This window comes from Coenobita brevimanus, chromosome 90 (genome assembly GCF_032717465.1).
Source record: "Coenobita brevimanus isolate Jiangsu-jjx chromosome 90, ASM3271746v2, whole genome shotgun sequence".
Classification (NCBI taxonomy): domain Eukaryota; kingdom Metazoa; phylum Arthropoda; class Malacostraca; order Decapoda; family Coenobitidae; genus Coenobita; species Coenobita brevimanus.
In genome coordinates this window covers 8,591,063-8,612,133 of record NC_137043.1, presented here as the reverse complement: position 1 = coordinate 8,612,133, position 21,071 = coordinate 8,591,063, and positions in this window count along the sequence as shown.

Here is a 21,071-nt window from a genome sequence, read left to right as displayed (position 1 = left end):
CTGTACAGGGAGAGGTGACGGCGATATTCTTCCATCCATCCCGAGCCCCTGGTCCAAACACACAGCTGCTCAGCAAGTGTCCAGTAGCTTGAGTCAGTTTGTTTTCACTTGACGGAACTGGGCCACTCACACAACTCCAACACGAATTTCTTATTGCATGAACTTCGATGACCCTTAGTTATGAGGTAAGAATGAGTCTCCATGGTTATTAGTCAAATCGACCCACAAATATGACTACACTTGGTCATCAGCCAAGCCGAGAGTGGTTAGAAATCATTTTTTTTTTTTTTGTTAAATGAAAATACGCCTTAATTATAACAGCTTGTAATGATCCTGAGAGGAAGGTAATATATTGTAATAAGTTGCAGTCTTTACTGTTAAATGTTTTTTAGTATTATGGTACATAAACATCGATAACACTTTAGTTATTTATTGCAATATAAATATTTGTCACGTTTCATCCTTTTTTTTTTTTTTTTTGTCTTGTATGGGTGCCTTTAAAGAACGCCTGTCATTAGTTGTCCCCTAGAAAAAAAAAAAAAAAAAAAACCAAAGAATATCTTGTTAGTTTCTACACATTTTCTGTGGGAAGGAGGGAGAGGGAGCCGCAATTCTATTCAAATTAAGGAGTGTGTTTTAAATGAAGGGATTATATATAATATTAACCCTTTCTCTACCATTAGTCCTTCTCAGAGCTCAGTAGATCGTCCATTGGTATCAAGAATGTCCTCAGGCTGAAAAACTCAAGAAAGTTTAAGTCCTCTTGCCGCTCCAGCACATACCCTGCTCCCAAAGAATTCCTTGGAAGTCAGAATCCACACATACCATGACAGGAGGAGGAAAGTGTCACCCCACTGTGTTGTGGGACTAGGCGAAATTTCTACCAGTTCGTCCCTACCGACTTATTTTGCATATAACAACTTCATTATCACTGGTAGTGTGGCCTAAGTCCCATTAAATATTCTCTAGTTTTCTTTGGATAACGTCAAACGATTTCATATATCTCCGGAGAAGTGTTTCAAAACAGGGTGATCAAATTTAACCATTCGTTTATCTCTTCAACAAAAAAAGGTGTCGGACGTTTCATTTACCCCTTTACTAAAAGCAATGCATCTGAAGCTGAATACAATCGCCAGGAGGTAGCTGAAAAAAAACAAGGTCATCGAACAAAAGTGGTTGAGCCGCTAATATTGAATGAGTAAAAACGAAGATACGGACGGACACATCGGCAAGAGAGAGTGGGGCTTTACTTATCACATAATGCTGCTCATGAAAAAGTTACTAGTCATACATGCCTAAAATGTCTGGACTAAATAGTCTATAGTTCAGGGACGTTAGTTTCCTGCTGGGGCAGTAAGGGACTGGGTGTTGGATGGATGGATACCTTAAATTCTGTGCGCATGTTATTAATGCGAAATAAACATATTAAAAGGCTATATAATACAGGATGATATTAACACTCAAGTTTTTATGACTCATTTACAGTTGACTCAGACTGTCTTGCGTTAGGTGGGATAAAATGCTCGAGTTGTCTCGACGATGAGGGCGTTAATGATGGCAGTATTAACACTCCCAGGTTTATACAGCTCACTCCAAGCTGATTAAGGTCGTTGGCGTTTCCTGCAAGAAAATACCAGGGTTGTTCAGAACCTGAAAGGGTTAACTGTACCCGTAATAATATTCATGTTTCTGCAACTCACTCACACCTAAATGAAACTGTCTGGCGTTAGCTGGAATAGATTATTGGAAGCTTCACGTCCACGGGAGTTAATGGTACAGTACCACTACTAGTACTCTGAGGGGACCAGGACTAATATTCAGTTGACTGAGACAAAATTAACTGGAACAGAATGCTACAGTTCTCCTGACAGCAAAGTGTTAACGAGACAGTATTAACACTCACAGGTTTATATAGTTACTTTCAGCTGAATTAAATCGTCACACATTAGCCGGAACAGGATGCTTGAGACAAAGATGGTTAACTGTGAAAACATTAACATTAAGGATATTATAACTCACTCTCTGATGAGTAGAATTAAACTTGTCCCAAACATGAAAGACTTAATGGTAACAGTTTCAATACCGTACTCTCAGGTTCCTATAACACACTGACCTAATACAAGAGGTGGTCGCATGATGATATTAATTTGGAGTATCGTTAAGTTCATGATGTGGACCTTTACACAAAATTCTTGATGCAGAATACAATGTAGAATTTCTGATGGGGGCATTAATGTATAGTAAATTTTCTGAAGCCGGCACTGATGAAAAATTCCTGATGTAGATGTTAATGTAGAACTCCTAATGTGGACGTTATCAGAGAGAGAGAGAGGGGGGGGGGGCAAGAACAAGTTATGATGTTTTCTGCTTATTTTTGTTTATAACTTCTCTACCAACCATAGCTCAAAAATACAGATATTTTCATTTTGTATTTACTGTTATGTTTTAATCTTCAAAAGTCGATGCAGAAAATATCATTATCATCATCAACAACAACATCATCAGGTGAGGTAGGATCCAGAAGCAAGAAATATAAAGGTGAAAAAGCGGGAGAACTGTCAACAGCTTCCACAGTGAAATGGTCCTCAGTGTCATCCATATCAATCAAACCATATCGGAAAGTTTATTGTGTAAATTAGAATATTGCTTTTGTGTACCATTCACTATTTCAATCCACATAAACTCAAATTATATTTCCTTTTACTCATTCCATTTCCATGAACACGTCTTTTCCCTCACACCAGCTCAAGTTTTTAACCAACGCACTCATTCAACCACTCCTCAGCCACCCCACCCTTTCACTCCTCCATCTCAACCTATGCATCTCATTCAGTCAATACTTTTTACTCACCCCTGACTCTGCGTATCTATACACTGACTTTATGTCAACCAACACTCCCTTTCATCTATCTCAACCAAGACAATTTCACATACCTATCATAACCAACGCACCTTTTCATTCATCACATCTCAGCCAACGTGCCTTTTCACGTTCTCTACTTAACCAATACGCTCTCTCTCACTCCTCAGTCAGTGAGCCTTTTCAGCGGTTGCTTGCCTGCGGTTAATGAGTCTTCTCAAAAGACAGACTGGGGTTGATCAACAACGACAACAACAACTACCTCTTCTTCAACCGGCATATCTTTTCACTTACTGTCTGAACCGACTAACCCTATCATTCACTCTATCTCAGCCAGCTGGTGTGGACCACCTCGCCTTCTCATATGGACTCAACGTATATTGGTAGCGAAGGCTGAAGTAAATCCCACAGAGCAGAAAAACGATGATCCACGATCTCGGCATACTGTTCATCTATGCATAAGAAAGTATGTTTCACTGTGTTCATAGTTCTAATGCGTAGCCTTCAGAACTTGATTTATGAAGTTCATTAAGGGTCTGAGGTACTGCACGAGTAGGTCTTAGTCCACTATGATATACAAACAGTCTGAAAACTACAAGTCTACATTTCATCACTACCATATTTACTTAAGTAGATAATAATAGCTTAACCCCTAGGATACACAAATTGATCGACCGACCTTCCCTGAAAACCTGTATATGGAGCCGATTTTTTGACCCTTACAGAAGTAAAAAGTTTTATGCCCAAGGTTTAGAACTTGAATTACACACCTTCTGCCGCAAACCAGAGCATTTTAGACTAACTGGTTCATGAGCTATAGCCCGTCAAAGTTGGAAAACTTTACCCTTCCAGGCGGGGCGACTCAGTTTTCTATGCGCCCCCACCCCATTCCTCCCTCATTCCTTTCCTCCCATGACCTTCCTCACCCACTCCCATCACCCCCCATCTCTTCCTCCCCTCCCCCTCCCCCTACCCCCACCCTTCAGAAGTTTCCAAGCTCAATTTTCTTTTTATTTTCAAACAGTAGGATGCACATTAATTATGTCAGTGTTTCTCACTCACTCCCAACACCCTTCACCCCCAACACTTCTCCCCTCCCTACCTTCCCTCCCCCCGACCTATTCCCTCATGGCTGTGTAGCTGTCCAAATAAAATTAAAAAAAGCAATAGCATGCAAAATCTTTTTCTTGCTGTTACTCACACTCCAGCATCCTTTCCTCTCACCCCTACCCCAACCTTCCCCTCCCGTCAGAGCTGTCAAATCAAGTAGCTGTGAGAATTTCAAGGGGAAAAAAAAGCTGGAGCTACCCCCCCTCCTCCCCTACCCTCCTGTACAATTTTCCAGCTCATTTTTTTTTTTTTTAACAATAGCATGCAAAATAAATATGTCAGTGTTCCTCACTCACTCCCAACACCCTTACCCCACAACACTTCTCCCCTCCCCACCTTCCCTACCCATGTCCCCTTCCCTCATAGCTGTGTAACTGTCAAAATAAAAAACATACATGAAAAAACATACAGTACATTCTATGTTTTGTGCATCGGTGTATGCAATTACACAAACAATAACCTGGAATGAAAACATGCACCATGTATAGTAACAGTAAAGTAATATACTCTAGGCGAAGGGGTAAGAGGTAAGCGAATGGCATACTACAGATGGTAGGGGGTGGGGGTGGGGTGGGGAGAGGCCTGGAGGGGTGGTACTGGGGTATAGAGGTGGAAGACAGACACCACAAGACAAAGAGGCCAGGCAGAGAGGGAGTACAGAAGTGTGGAGGGTGGGCAGGGGGGATATAACCCTCCCCAGGTAGACAGGGAAGGGAGGAAAGGAGGGGAATCATGGTGCCGTGATGGAGGATGGTGGGGGAGGGGGAGGGAGGGAGCAGGAGGTTGTCAGACGCAAGGGAGGGGGAGAGGGAACAAAGGTATTGGGGTAGGGGAGGGTGGCAAGAGGGAGGTGGTAGGATCACCCCTCCACCATGGGTAGGGGCCTGGATCATCCCCCCTTCCTACTCAAGACTCAATTCTCATTGGTTTGCATCGATATACGTCACAATTGGGCCGAAGCCTAGCGGCCACAGTTTTTTACAAAGGGTCCTCTATCGATCACATTCAGCATTTAATGAAATCCTGAAAAAGGATCAATTGATCCCATTAGTACTTTAGGGGTTAAACTGATTCTTCACTTCCCAGTTAATCTCCAGCATCATTCATCATACCTTCCAATAAGTGATGTACTGGTATGTATGATTACAGGAGTGCACCTTATTCCTTAACTGATGCAATTATTTAGCCACATTAAACTCACTAACTCTAAAACACTTCTCCATCCTTCTCACTGCTTTTCATTATTTCCCTGAATAGAATTAATACAAGCTCTTCCTTGGTCACTCTCTAAATTGTTTAATTTCATTCACCGCCATACTCATTATGCCAGTAAAGTATGGTTTGTGAGCGGGTGACGAGCGAGTGAGTGCCATGTTCTCACAATCTCCCTCTGATTTAAAATTATAGGCAGAATCTCCTATATGTAATTGCTAGAGCTGATTCAAAAAGCAGTGTTACGATGGAAATCCTTTTGAATTTGACTTTGTAACTGAGGTGTCCACTGATTGGAGCCAGACATTCCCTTGGATAACTCGACATTCCAAGGGGTTCCTACGCTTTATGGGTGAGTTTTTAATTGATAACAAAATTTATTGAATGAAAGTAAAAATGCGGAAAGAATTTCAACTCTGCTTCACATAGGAGTAAAGTTATTAGCTTCTGCTTAGCATGACAATCAGGTCAGACCAGGCCGCTCATTTCCAAACATACTGAAAGTAAACATCGCTCACTCGCTCGTAATGATGAACCGACTTCCATCATTATCACACCCATATACCAGCAAAAACACTTCTATACTTACATACCTACCATGTTTCCTTTCCTTGGTTTAACTGATCTATCCATTGACTGGTTCATCTTAACCCGCCCCGTCCCAACCGATTTTCCACCACTGACTCCCCCCAGTCCCGACCAATTTTGGAAAAAAAAATTCATTGGCTCTAACCTCCACTTTTGGTGAGAAACATCGAAAATTCATAGAGAAATGCTCACCTGAGGTTTAAAGTACTGGATACAGGTAGCAGTACACCTTATCTTACTGGGTTTTCTATCTTACTGGGTTTTCTATCAGGCTGGCTCCAAAGAAACCGAGTTCTGTGGAAGGGTAACTATTCTACACTGCTCAAAAATGGTATTTATTTATTTGTTTGGTACGAATTTGTATGTAGTACGAGAGTATATTGGTTTTCACACAATAATATAGGCAATATAAGCATTGTTTCACTCACCAAACATCAACATACCTGACCTTTTTTGGCAACATTACCTGATCATCATTTATGACTGTTTCTTCCTCTAATGCTACTTAAACTTTGTCCTCCACATTGTCATCGATTGGGGAATCACTCTGGCCTTGAATTTCATACCGTGGCACATGTCTTTACTGGCCAGGTCACTGGTAACAGGTGAACTGCCAAGACAGTGGCATGCGTGGGGGGGGGGGGAAGGTCATGCAGGGTAAGGCATTGTCCCTTCCTGGCATCTTATAGAGGAAGGTGTCCCGTGTATATGTACCAAAAATCACGCATGAATTTTGAAAAATGTGCAAATGACAGACCTTGCAACTGCGGCGTGTTTATATACGTCAACGGGACTCACAGTGACAAAACGTTCAGATGTATTTATATGTCAGTGTGATGCAGCAGGTTAAATTCCACATGCCTACAAGCTCTCCCAGTACTGTTCCTATCTGATGAACCCTCTGCCTTTGTGACGTGACCCATCCTTTTGGCCACACAGAATACATAACCTACTACTTTTTGTTAACTAACCTATGGCCACTCTTACAGGCCTCCCCTATTATTATTAGATTTAGTCACACCAATTGGCTGTTTCCCCATTTGTTAACCAGCTTCCAGTCACGCCCGTAAATCTCTCCTTATTTGCCAGTTATTTCCTTAATCCCATCCCAGAGCTTTTCTTATTACTACAATCCACACATTCAAAAACATACCAATTTTCCATACATCTGTATTCACTTGGAGAAACCTCCCCACTGTGATATCTGCTTCTCCATGAAATAGTTCATCCAGTTTTTCAGACTTCTAAGGTGAAACAAGATCCATAGCCTTTGGTCTCTTGACATATTTAAACGTTCCTCCATGCTGTGTGTCACACACAACTAACATAATCCAAATCCTCACAGTTTTCTTTCAGTTGGGTCTGCAGTATTTCAACATATGTATCTTATTTCTAATTTTCACTTGATTACCCTCTGGGGAGTGAGAGAAAGAATATATTCCCAGTATCCCTGCTTGCCTTAAGGTTATACTAAAACCGGACTTTTTGTCACAAATCTTTCTCTTCCTACAGCCCTCTTCTGCTCTGTCCTACTTATTTAGTTTATATATCTGTGTTTCTTAGTTTTTATTTTCTGCAATTCCTGTCATGTTAGATATTTGGTTCATGACCAGAAAAGTTTAAGGGACACCCATTGACGTTGACCCTTCCTCCCTTCCTCAGTCAAGACTTTCATCCAACTGACCAATCAAGCTACTTCATCATCAATCCACTTCATCACCAAGCCACATCAGTGCTAATACCACTTCGACATCACTTTAACTCCAGCCTTAATGCTGTATAGCTAGTTTATGGATTGGGGCTAGTTTTTCATTATTCCCTCCTTTCATCCTTCATATTATCAACACACTTCATACAAATTTCCAAATTTAATGTCTTTTTCGCTTAACTTCTGATATCTGTCTCATTTTTCACTCTGTTTGGTGTACAGTACTACAATCGGGACTATGGGAAGGTGGGCACAGTGCCATTTTCCCCCAGGGCAGGATGGAGTTAGGTGTCAAATGTCTACTGTACCTTGGGCCCCTTACTAGTTCGCACATTTCCCACAGTCCTTTTCTGTCTCTCCCAAACATCTGATATTTTTCTGCATTGGCCCTGGTCAGCACACACTGCACATCTTCACTGACCTCATCTCAACCGACACACCTCACTCCCTCTCATAACCAATGCATCTTTCACCTCACTCCCTCTCATAACCAATGCATCTTTCACCTCACTCCCTCTCATAACCAATGCATCTTTCACCCACTTTCTTAAGCAACGCATATTTTCACTCTCCTAACCAACATACATTTTTGCTCACTTTAATTCAACCGACGTTTCTTTTCACTTTTTTTTTATGCAAGGAAGAAGGAACCAAAGGCCAAGGGCCCGCAAACTACTCCCTCCAAGAAAAAAAAAAATGCTAAGAGAGAACCAATTTCAAGATCCATCCTTTTTGAGGTGCTTGGACACACTGTGTTTGAAAGACCGGAGATTTAGGCAGTAGGAAAAACAGACAGAGGGAGACAGTTCCAGAGAAGACCTCTTGCATAAAGGAAGGACAGATAGTAGCAATTATCAGTTGCATTTGAAAGCTGAACAGAAAAGGGATGCGAGTTTGTTGCTAGATGGGTGCTATGTGCCCGCTGTGGTGGTGGAGAGATGCCAGCAGACAGTTCAGAGGAGCAGTGACGATTAAGCAAGTAATAGAAAAGAGATAAGGATGCAACAGTGCGGTGAAGAAACAGAGGTTGAAGGGAGCCAGTAAGAGAAAGAGAGTTTATGAGACAAAATGCCTTTGACTCCACCCTGTTGAGAAGAGCTGTGTGTTGGCAGCCTCCCCACACATGAGAGTTGTACTCTACACATGGGCGAATAATACCCGTGCATAAATTCAACAATTGTGCTGGGTTAAAGAAGGTATGGAGTCGGCTTAGCTCACCCAATATCTTGGAAACAGATTATAAAAGAGATGTAATATGTTCTTTCCAAGATATATTCCGAGAGAATGAAACCCCAGATATGTTTAAAGATGATGCAGGATTGAGCTGGATATTGTTAAAAATTAGAGGGTACTCCTGTGGAAGATTTTGTCGGGTTGATAAATGTAAGAACTGAGTTTTAGATGCATTAAAAAAAAAAAAAAAAAAAGGTTATATTTACCCCAATCAGATACTTGAGCCAAGTCAGATACAGAATTATGTGTGCCAGAGCCTCATCCCTTGTCTGTTGAAATAACTGCTGAGATAGATGCTGCAGGAAGCAAATGTAAAGGTGAAGGGTGGAGTCATCAGTGTTTGAGTGGATAGGGTTAGATGTACAGTTTAGGTCATTGATGACTAAAAGGAAGAGAGTTGGAGATAGGACAGAGCCCTGAGGAATATCACTATTGATAGCCCTGGGAGAAGAATGGTGGCCGTCTACAACAGTAGCTGTAGAAGGACCAGAAAGGAAGCTAGAGAAGAAGGCAGAGATAGAAGGATAGAAACTGTAGGAGGGTAGTTTGAGAAATAAAGTTTTATGCCAGACTCGATCGAAAGCCTATGAGATGTCAAGTGCATTGGCAAAGCTTTCGCCAGAGTCCCAAAAGGAGGATGATTAGGAGACTGAAAGGTTGGTGAGAAGATCACCAGTGGAGCATCCCTGGCAGAACCCATACTGACAATCAGAATGAAGGCTGTGATGGGAAAGATGCTTTATTTTATTATTAATTCTTTTTGTTAAGACTAGACTAGAACACTTTTGAAATATAGGACGTTAAAGCAATTGGACGATAGTTAAGAGGCTAGGAATTTTCACCCTTCATAGGGACAAGCTAACTGAGAGCAAACTTCCGGCAAGAAGGAAAGGTGCAAGTTGTTGGACAAAGGCTTAAGAATTTACCTAGGCAGGGTGTAAGCACAGAAGCACAGTTCTTGACAACAGGAGGGACCCCAACAGGCCTTGTTAGTAATGAAGCCAGTGATGTCACGTAATACATCAGTTCAAGACATTTTTATGTCGGCCATGAGGAAGTCTGAGGGGGGGAAGAGATGGAGGAACATCATTGGAATCGTGTAAGGTGGAATTAGCAGAGAAAATCTGAGCAGAGTTCAGCTTTATCAGTAGAAGAAATAGCTACAGAGTCATCAGTGTGGAAAAGAGGAGAGAAGAATGATGAGGTAGAGTTGTTAGAAAGGTTTTTGGCAAGGTGCCAGAAGGAGCGGGAAAAATTCGAGTTGGAGAGTTTAGAGCAGTTAGCACAGATGAAACTACTGTTACGTCCCCGTCCCCACATTACCACAGGCTCCAACAGCAATAGTTCAGTATAGGAAGGACGTTGCCCAATGACTTGTTCTTCCTATGGTCGGCCTTTCGGTGTACAACACACAAGATCAGCTGTGGCGAAAATAAACATTGGCTTCTTATAGTTCACTGTCTATTTTCCAAATAATTATACTTAATGCTTGCCAACTTCACTTCACTGTTTTTACAAGCACTGGAGCTATACAAACTTAACTGCTATTACACTTAATGCTTGACAACATTTCAATATTATTACATTTAATGCCTGACAACACTTCAATGTTATTACACTTAATGCTTGACAACACTTCACTGTTATCACACAAGTACCGAAAATATACAAACTTCACTGCACTGACACTGCACTACACTTAAACTGAACTGAAAACCGACTGAACTAAGCTAGTCTCTTCCCCATCATTATATGAGCTTGCATTGTTCCAGAATGGTCTACATTCTATGAGAACAACAATTGCCAACTCGGAGATATCAAAACATGCCAGTTTTCTTACATTACGTAACACTCTAAATCATTTACCATACAAATTTAAATTACATAATTTAACAAGGATCACATAACTAAAACATTATAAAGAAAAAGAGCACAAAAATTAATGCATAACTGACGAAATAACTAAGCACACATTAGCAGGCAAACTGGCAACTCTGACCCGTTCTGAAACCTAAGGTATGAGAAACGTTGAGAAACATCTCGGCTATCTAACTGGCAAACCTCGCTTCTGAACACTATTTTTACAGAGCGAGGAACAGACTTAGCATGATTCCAGCCAGAAACATAAGAAAGATGAGATTCAGGGGTGGGTTGGCTCAGGTACCTTTTGTATGCCTTCTCCTTGTGGACAGCATTAGAACAAGCGTGATTAAACTTTTTTTTTTTTTTTTTTTTTCATTAGTCAAAGGATATGAGAAAGGAATGCATGTTTCCATGCCCGACAGAAGAACCCCCATAACTCTGATTACTGATGCTCTTAAATGTTCCACTTCATTCATTCTTCCACTGGTCAACGCACCATTTCACTCATTATATGTTAACCAACGGACCTTTCCACATACTCTGTCTTAAACTTATTTAGTTTGCATTGACCGTGATGATCTTGTCATTATTAAAAAAAGAAAGGAAAAAAAAAACTTCCTCTCCATTCTTGCGAGTTCACTATCTGGGCTTGACATACTATTGGACGCAGTTTGTTTCGCTCTTGTCCTTGTTCATTGAGCAATTTAACTGGCGATCTAGACAATGCTAGTCGTGTTGTAGGGGCATATCGTACCTCGACAGTTAGTAAGCATTTCAGAGTCTATTTCTTCTTCCTTATTTTCCTCGTCGTCTCTGTTCATCCATCAGTTTAACTGGAGACCAAGACTGGTGCCCGCTGAGTTCTTGGGGAAAGTAGGACTACGCAAGATTTTTTTTTTTCTTTTTAACCTTCACTCCTCAACATCGATCAGTGTACGTTGGTAACTTGTACTTGCTGCTTGTAGACGGAATTATTCTGATCTATAGAAATTTTTCTGACTGGAGGGGATAATATGATAAAACATTTATTAATCCTTCATTTATAAATATCTCTTCTACTTTATCTAAAACTATTTGACCACGACAAGAATAAACAAAAGATTAACATCAAACTAAAAATAATATGGACTACAGCAAGTTGAAAGCGGAAATCTCCAGTGCTAATGTCGCTTTTATTGTTGTCTTGTTCTTGTCATAAAAGTAAAACTCTTCATGCCTATTCAGTACAGTTAAGTTTCACTTTCAGTGTATCAGAAGTCTACATCACAATTCCTATTCCATGAAAATTTTTCCCCTGATTTTCACTGGCTAATTTCTTTAATCTGAGATCGTCCATTTTATTTCTTTCATATATCCATACCTTTAACTATATCAATCTATCGATATGTATGTCTCTGTGTATGTACCAACCTATCAATCTATTTACATCAATATCTGTATCCATCTATCTCTATATCTATCCATCTATATTGTATATATATCTATATCAATATCTATATCTATCTACCTATCTATCTGTCTATCTATCTATCTATATACAGTATATATATATATATATATATATATATATATATATATATATATATATATATATATATATATATATATATATATATATAGGTACATACAGTATATATATTCTACCGATGATTTAACATTACAACAGAACGCTGTCACTTGCTGAAACGGTTAATGAAGGACATAACTAATCTCCCTCAAGTTTTTAATCTCTCCAGATTTAAATACATCATCTTGGAGCTAGCAGTAACTTGCAATGCCTGTGCTTTTTCTCGGCATTATTCAAACTTCCTGTCATCTTGACTCTCTCTCTCTCTCTCTCTCTCAAAATATCCTTCCATTCTTTTACCTTTCACCACAGAAAAGTGAGTAAACTGTGACTGACAGCCGAGATGAAACTGTAAAAGGTATTCAGAAGCCCTGTGTAGTGTGCCGGAGTTCTGACAGTTGAAAAGGCTGAGGAGGCGTAGGATTTATGGGAAACGTTAATATATTTTTGGCTTACGTCCTCAGTGGAAGCTGGAGAGGGTCCCCTTCATGTGGTGGTACTGATATAACTTTTCCACTCCACTGCCCGGTTATACTGCACAAACGGCTCAGCTCTTCCCTTTTCCGAGAAATGAAGATGTACAGAAGTGGATTGCATGACTAGGGAAACTTCAGTTTCTCGTTCACCGAGTGCACGTTTCAGATCAACTTTGGGTTGCTGCTGCTATTGGCTGTTGCTGGCTGCTAGTTGGCTGCTGGCTGACTGCTGGCTGCTGGATGAGTGGTGGCTGCTGGTTGCTGGCTGGTTGCTTGCTGCTGGCTGATTGCTGGCAGCTGGCTGGCTGCTGGTTGGCTAGTGGGTGCTGGCTGGGTGAGGGGTGCTGGTTGGCTGCTGGACGCTGGCAGGCTGCTTGCTGCTGGCTGCCTGCTGACTGCTGGCTGGCTTCTAGCTGCTGGCTGGTTGGCTGCTGGTTCCTCGCTGGCTGCTGGTTCCTCACTGGCTGGTTGGCTCCTGGTTCCTCCCTGGCTGCTGGCTGACTGATGGCTGCTGGCTGGCTGCTGGCCGCTGACTGGCTGCTGGCTGGCTGCTGGCTCCTGGCTGGCTGCTGGCTCCTGGCTGGCTGTTGACTGGCTGCTGGCTGCTGGCTGGCTGCTGGCTGCTTGCTGTCTGCTGGCTGGCTGCTGGCTGGCTGCTGGCTGTTGGTTGGCTGCTGTTGGCTGGCTGGCTGTAGGCTGGCTGGCTGTTGGCTCACAGCTGGCTGGCTGCTGCTAATTGGCTGACTTCATTTTGATGGCTGTTGGCTGACTTCATTCTGTTGCCTGCTGGCTGGCTGTTGTCAGGTGGCTGCTAGCTACTGCTGGCTACTGGCTGGTGCTGCTGGCTGCTGGCTGACTTCATTCTGTTGCCTGCTGGCTGGCTGTTGTCAGGTGGCTTCTAGCTACTGCTGGCTACTGGCTGGTGCTGCTGGCTGCTGGCTACTGGCTGGTGCTGCTGGCTGCTGGCTACTGGCTGGTGCTGCTGGCTGCTGGCTTCTGGCTGATGCTGGTTGCTGGCTGCTGGCTGTTGCTGACAGCTGCTGGCTGTTGGCTGTTGCCTACCACTGGCTGCTGGTTTCTGCTGGCTGCTGGCTGCTGGGTGCTGCTGCATGTTTGCTTTTGTCTGTTTGCTGCTGCTGGCTGTAACTGGCTGCTGGCTGTTACTGGCTGCTGGATACTGCTGGCTGCTGGATGCTCCTGGATACTGCTGGCTGCTGGATGCTCCTGGATGATGCTGGCTGACTGCTGGCTGGCTGCTAGCTGCTGGCTGGCTGCTTGCTGCTGGCTGCTGATTGCTGGCTGGTAGCTGGCTGGCTGCTGGTTGACTACTGGGTGCTGGTTGGTTGAAGAGTGCTTGTTGGCTGCTGGCTGCTAGCTGCTGTTGGCCGCTGGCTGCTGGCTGCTGCTGGCTGCTGGCTGCTGCTGGCTGTTGCTGGCTGCTTGCTGTTGCTGGCTGCTGCTGGTTGTTGGCTACTGGCTCCTGGATGCTGCTGGATGATGCAGGCTGCTGGCTATCTGCTGCCTGCTAACTGCTGGCTTTCTGCTGCTTGCTGGCTGCTGACTGCTGGCTTCTGGCTGCTGGGTGGCTGCTGGCTTCTGGCTGCTGGGTGGCTGCTGGCTGTTGGCTGCTGGTTGGTGGCTGGCTGGTGGCTTGTAGCTGGCTAGTGGCTTGTGGCTGGCTGGTGGCTGGCTTCTGGCTGCTGGCTGCTGGCTGGCTGCTGCCTACTGGCTGTGTCTTGGCTGCTGGCTGGAAGTTGGCTGGCTGCTGGCTGGCTGCTAGCTGCTGGCTTGCTGCTGACTGCTTGCTGATGGATGGCTTTTGGCAGAAGGCTGTTGGCTGGCTGCTGACCTGCTGCTGGCTGTTGGCTTATGACTTCTCGCTGGGTGCTCGCTGCTGGCTGTCTCCTGGCTGCTGGCTCCTTGCTGCTAGCTGCTGGCTGCTAGCTGCTGGCTGCTGGCTGGCTGCTGGCTTATGACTTCTCACTGGGTTCTGGGTGCTGGCTACTGGCTATCTCCTGGCTGCTGGCTGGTTGTGGGCTGGCTGCTGGTTGGCTGCTGGTTGGCTGCTGGCTGGTTGTGGGCTGGCTGCTGGTTGGCTGCTGGCTGCTGGCTTCTGGCTGGTTCATAGCTGGTGGCTGTTGGCTGGCTGCTGGTTGGCTGCTGGCTGTCTGCTGGCTGCTGGCTTCTGGCTGGTTCATAGCTGGTGGCAGTTGGCTGGCTACTGGCTGCTGGCTGGCTTCTGACTGCTGTCTGCTAGCTGCTGCCAGCTGGCTGGCTGTTGAAGCCTGGCTGGCTGCTGGGTGTTGGCTGGCTGATGGGTGCTGGCTTCTTGCTGGCTCCTGGCTGGTGGCTGCTTGCTGGCTGTTGCCTGGCTGCTTGCTTGCTGTTGGCTGGCTGCTGGCTACTGGGTGGCTGCTGGTTGCTGGGTGGCTAAAGGCTGCTGGCTGCTGGCTGGCTGCTGGCTACTGGCTTGGTGCTTTCTGCTGGCTGCTGGCGGTCTCCTGGCTGGTGGCTGCTAGGTGCTAGCTGCTGTTTTCTGAGCGGCTGGTGGCTGGTGGCTGGTGGCTTCTGGCTGCTGGCTGGCTTCTGGCTGCTGGCTGGCTGCAGGCTGCTGGTTGGCTTCTGGCTACCGGCTGGCTGCTGGCTGCTGGTTGGCTGCTGGCACCTGACTGCTTCCTGCTGAACGGCTGCTGGCTACTGGCTCCTGGCTGGCTGCTGGCTGCTGGATGTCTCTTTCCTGCTGGCTGCTGGATGTCTCTTTCCTGCTGGCTGCTGGCTGCTGGATGTCTCTTTCCTGCTGGCTGCTGGCTGGCTGCTGGCATCTGGCTACTGGCTGGCTGCTGGCTGGCTGGTGGCTGCTGGTTAGCTACTGGCAGCTGACTGCTGCCTGCTGAATGGCTGCTGGCTAATGGCTCCTGGCTGACTGCTGGCTTCTGGCTGTTGGCTGCTGCCTGGCTGCTGGCTGCTGGATGTCTCTTTCCTGCTGGCTGCTGGCATCTGGTTACTGCTGGCTGATCACTGGCTGCTGGCTGGTGGATGTTGGTTGCTGGCTGGCTGCTGGCTACTTTCTCCAGGCCGGCTGCTGGCTGCTGGCTAACTGCTGGCTACTTTCTCCAGGCTGGCTGCTGGCTGGCTGCTGGCTGCTATGTGACTGCTGGTTGCTGGTTGATTGCTGACTGGCTGTTGGCTGGCGGCTGGCTGATGGGTGATGGCTGCTGGCTTGCTGCTGACTGCTTGCTGCTGGATGGCTGCTGGCAGAAGGCTGTTGGGTAGCAAAGGCAGTGAACTGACGACTCTCCGGATGAAGGGGAATCTGGAAGAATCCCTTCACCAAACTGAGCTTCGTGAAATATCGTGACCCTGCCAACTTGGAGAAGATGGCAATATGGTCACCCACTGGCTCAGCATCCACTTTGGTGATTGCATTTAGCCTCCTATAGTCGCCACAAATCTTAACTCTGCCATCCATCTTGCGGACTACTACCACTGGACTACAGTAAGATGGGGACTTTTCAATAATACCTGCAGCCTCCATGTCGACATTTTCCTTATCTACTACGTCCAGTAGTAGCATGGGAACCGGATATGGCTTAACCTTTACAGGGGAATTGCTGGTCAACTCAATTTTTGACCCCCAACCTTTGTGATTCTAGGTTGGTCAGAGAAGACATCAGCATACCGACAGAGCAGTGACCTTAGGGCATTCTGGTCACCTAATGGTAAGTCAGTGTTATGTAAGACATCGCTGACAGTCTCCTCCTGATGGGACTGAACGATTAAGGGCTCATCATCATGGTCATCAGCTGGGATCACCGCGACTGCCCCAGTTTCATCTGGTGGCTGGACACTGTCATCAGCTATTCATAGGCCAGTGACCTCGGTGTTTGACTCATGATTAGCCTTCAACATGTTAACTTGGAACCTTTTACGAAGATTTCCCATCTGGATTATATAGTTGACATCTGAAATGCGCTCTACTACATTATTTGGGGAGGCGGTGGCTCAGTCGGTAGAGAGGTGGCATGTAGTCCTGCCGGACCCAGGTTCAAATCTAGGCTGGGACAGGGAACAGTTTATGGATTTGAATGTCATAAAATCAGACTTTACTGATCTACCAGAAGATCCGCCAACATGTTGTAAAAATACCCCCGCTAATACCAATACAGCAGTCCTGTATGAGACAGCCCTAGCATGTATTCAATATGGATGGTGGGTGTTAGCACCGAAGTGGTGACATGTAGAGGTGTATGGTATGTAGGAGGACTACTGGACCGTGGTAGCAGGCTGTGAAGCCTATGCCCAGAGTCGGACACATAAAAAAAAAAAAATATGGACCCTTCCACTGTGCCAACAACTTGTTCTGGGCAGTGGGGATTAACGCCAAGCATTTATTGCCTGGACTGAACTTCTGAAGCTTTGCTTCCTTATCAAAATAAGCTTTTTAGACTTCGCACACCTTGATCAATTCTTCCTTAGCTAACTCATACATCGACTGGAGGTGGTCAGCTAAATCAAGGACGTAGGTGTAGGTGGTCTTGACTTCAGGGTTGGGTTCTTCATTGTCCCATAACTCACGAAGGACTTGAAGTGGCCCATGGACCGACCTTCCATACACTAGTTCAAAAGGTGAGAACTTCAAGGAATGCTGTGGGGCTTCTTGATAAGCAAAAAGAAGAGGGGCAATGAACCGCAGCCATTCTTTTCGCTGTTTGGTGGTCATGTGCTTTAGCATCTTCTTGAGAGTCCCATTGAACCTCTCACACAACCTGTTACACATGGGATAGTAGGGCATAGTTCTCAAGCCTCAGATAGACAACAACCTGAATGCTTCATTCATCATCACAGAGGTGAACTGCAAACCCCGGTCGCTTAAGACTTCCTTGGGGATACCTAGGCGACAGAACACCTCAATCAGGGCCTTTGCAACAGTGATGACCTTTATATTCTTAAGGGCCATGGCTTCAGGCCACCGTGCGCTGAAATAAATGATAGTGAGCATATACGTTGATCCATCACTCACCCTAGGAGTGATTGGCCCAACAATGTCAATTGCTACTCTCTCAAATGGTTCAGAGATTATAGGCATTGGTTTCAATGGCGCAGGATGGACATGCCCCTGGTCAGTGGTACACTGACACACATCTCAGGAACACACAAGCCTAGTTATTTCCTATCCCATTCCTGGCCAGAAAAGATCAGCATGGATGCGGCCAGAGGTTTTCTTTGGCCTATGTGACCTCCCTTCGCTGAGCAATGACCCAGTTCAAACACTGCTCGGCAATACTTCACGGGAACGACAAGCTACAGTCGAACCTCGCCCTGGGGTGTTTGTGACACACGGTACAGCTGTCCTCGCTTACGAAGGAACCTGGCTTGACCTCCCTGTGAATAACTAATCACATTACCCTCCAGCTTCTTATGTACTGTGGCAAGTGTTGGGTCGGACTATTCTTCTTGGACAACATCTTGACTACAAATCAGATCTTGCGTCGTTGAGACAGTCAATGGGGTGACACAGTTTGGAGCTTTGGCCATGGCTCGTGTTGCAGCAACAGCCGAAGTCTGAGTAGCAACGTCTATGGCACAACTATTTTTTATGCCTGGTATGTCACCCATAATAAAGTCAAAGGTTCTGGCATGATAACCACAGCTGTCAAGCCAGTGTAAAAAGGAGATGCCACCTGGATACGTGCCTCAGGGAACAATCTCACTGATCCATCAATAAGTATTACTTGGATCTGCCTACCAGTGTACTCCTTGGGCCAAACAAGATTCTGCCTGGCGGAGCATCCTGAGGAACCATTGTCTCTCAGGACATTTATTGAAACAACTCCCACAAACCCTGGCTGAACAAGAAAGGCAGTGTTGCCAGTGGAAGAATCTGAGGAGGTAGCAGCCATTCAGTGATGGGACTGCAGAACGAACGGCGTGGCAAACGTGGCGCCCTGAGAACTAGATGCCCGAGGGGTCGTGCTCACCATCTGAGGAGTTGGAGCATTGACCACTGTGGAGGAGGGTTCACCATATGAGGGGGACTAGTGAATTGTGGGGAAGTACCTGTACTGGTGGGGACAGCACTGCCATACTGCTGTTGGGGTATTAATGCAGCATTTGCCTCCTCCCTACGAAACACTAAAGCTGATTGTCCTGATTGAGGGTTATGTGGTTTGTCCTTAGTCTGCTGCTGCTTGGGATACTGCTGCTGGTTGGGGTACTGCTTGTACCACTTCCAATCGGGTTTCTGCATATTCTGCCCCTGGTCATTCTTCTGTGGCTTGTTTGGACAGTGGCCATTATTCTGAGAATGACCTTTATGATGGGGTTCAGTCTGAGATGGCTTCCCAGACTTGGCAGTATCTTTCCTGTTCCAGGTCTATTGCTTATGAGATTGGTACCCGTACGCAGTGAAGAATGCATCAGCCTTTTCCACCATTTGGCCAGTATCCTTTACCTGACAAGTCTTAAGCTGAGCCATAAGCTCTGCAGGCCAAGATTTTTCTAGCTGTGTGCACAGCATAAGATCAATTATCCCCTCTCGCATGTGATGGGTCTCATCTTTCTCTATCCACTCGTCTAAATAGGCAGTGAGATGGTCGAGAAACTGAACAGCAGTCTCCTTTTCTTGGAGACGCCCTCATGAACTGACTCCTGGCATTGTCTACCATGAGACTGTATGCTTTGATGAGTGCAGTCTTCATCATCTCACAGGTGAGATTGTCTCTGTGAATTCTGTGGAGAATATCGACGGCAGGGCGCTCAAACAAACTAAGAAACTTGAGTCACTTAGCTGCCTCATCCAGCTGTTACAACAGTGCCATGTCCTTGAAACAAGCTATGAACAGCTCAATTCACTTGCCTTCCTTGTACGAAGGAAGCTTGAGGCATGGATTTGACAGAACATATGCTGGGAGAGCATTCATGTTGCTTGGGTCAGCTGCACCATAAGTGCCCGAGGCCAAGGAGTTTAGCTTGAGCTTCAAAACCTCAAGCTCGTGTTTCTCACATGCCACGTGCTTGGCATGTTCGTATTCATGCTGTTCTCGCTCATATTGACATTGAATTCTACGCTCTTCACGGACATCATTCTCACTTTGCTGTTCATAATTGTACATAGTCTTTAATTTCCTGGGGATTGGTAAGCCCCATATATTTAGCTTCCTGTATATATGAACAAGTAGCCATGATGGTAACTCAACTGAGATGAAGTGAACTAAAGGCTGATGTACTGGCTGCTGTTTTGTAATGGAATGCTAATAATCGACTAAAGCATATAGGCACAGGCTGGTGGTGACCAGTTTTATCTAGTTAAACTGGTAAGGAAGGAGAAATAAAAAATTGAAACTGGCTGGGAAGCTTTTACATAAAATTAATAAAGCAGAATCAATAACCACCAGCATGATAGTGCCTATAAACTTTAATGATAAGTAATTCCTAGCTAAGAGTGAGTGAGTTTATTTAGTTAACTTTAATGTTAGGAGTTAATATCCTGGCTAGGTTTCCAGATGTCATGGGGAGCAGTGGTATTGCGAATAAAATGCTAATATATAATCGGTTGATACAGAGTGAATCAGCTTGTGAAATCAAGCAGTAAATCTTATTATATTCTGGCTTACTTCGCTGATTCCCTAAAGACAAGACTTTTATAAACCTCCTCAACAGTACACAGCGGAGACTAATCACTAACTAATGCTGTATCATTAGTAGTGTTGGCCTCTGAGAAAGTGACTCTTCCCCTGACAATCAATAACTAATACTAATAATAACGATCAGGATCTTGCTGGTGCAAACTCCTAGCTGGCACAATGGATTTAAGGATTCATACCAAAGAACTGGCCTAAATACCAGTTGTGATTAACATAAGAAATTTGTGCAAACTGGGAGAAGCAAATTAAAGAAAGCACAATGTGGAGAAATCAAACACGATTCTACATTTATGTTATGCTCAGAGAATGGAACTGTAAATTTATTAATCTCAACAAAAATTTACATTACAAGAATCTCAGAGTTAATTCAAGTATCAAAGTAAAGGAAATACACTCACTCACTTGCATGCAAATAGCTAAATAATCTTAAACCTAGGAAAAGGTCGGAAAAACTGGTCAGTGGAGGAAACGGAGCTATAGCTGCGAAGAGGCTGGACATCTCTGCTAAGACACTGCAATTCACTGCTAAGGTCCAATACCACCGGTCACCAACTCAGTGGGGAGATGGGGGAAACATCGAACTGGAGACTAGCCGCTATGATGGGGGTGCTGGTCTCTGCACGTGCACGACACCTTACATCCGTGGCTGTCCAACACTAATTGACTGATGTAACCAAGTGGGGTACAAAGGCATGAGAAATGGGACCGGCTCAACTCAACGGCCAGAAAGCAAGGCATGGGAACGACAATTACACAAAAAATATCTCTCAGTGAAACACTGTCTATACAGAAAGATAGTCACCTATGAAAC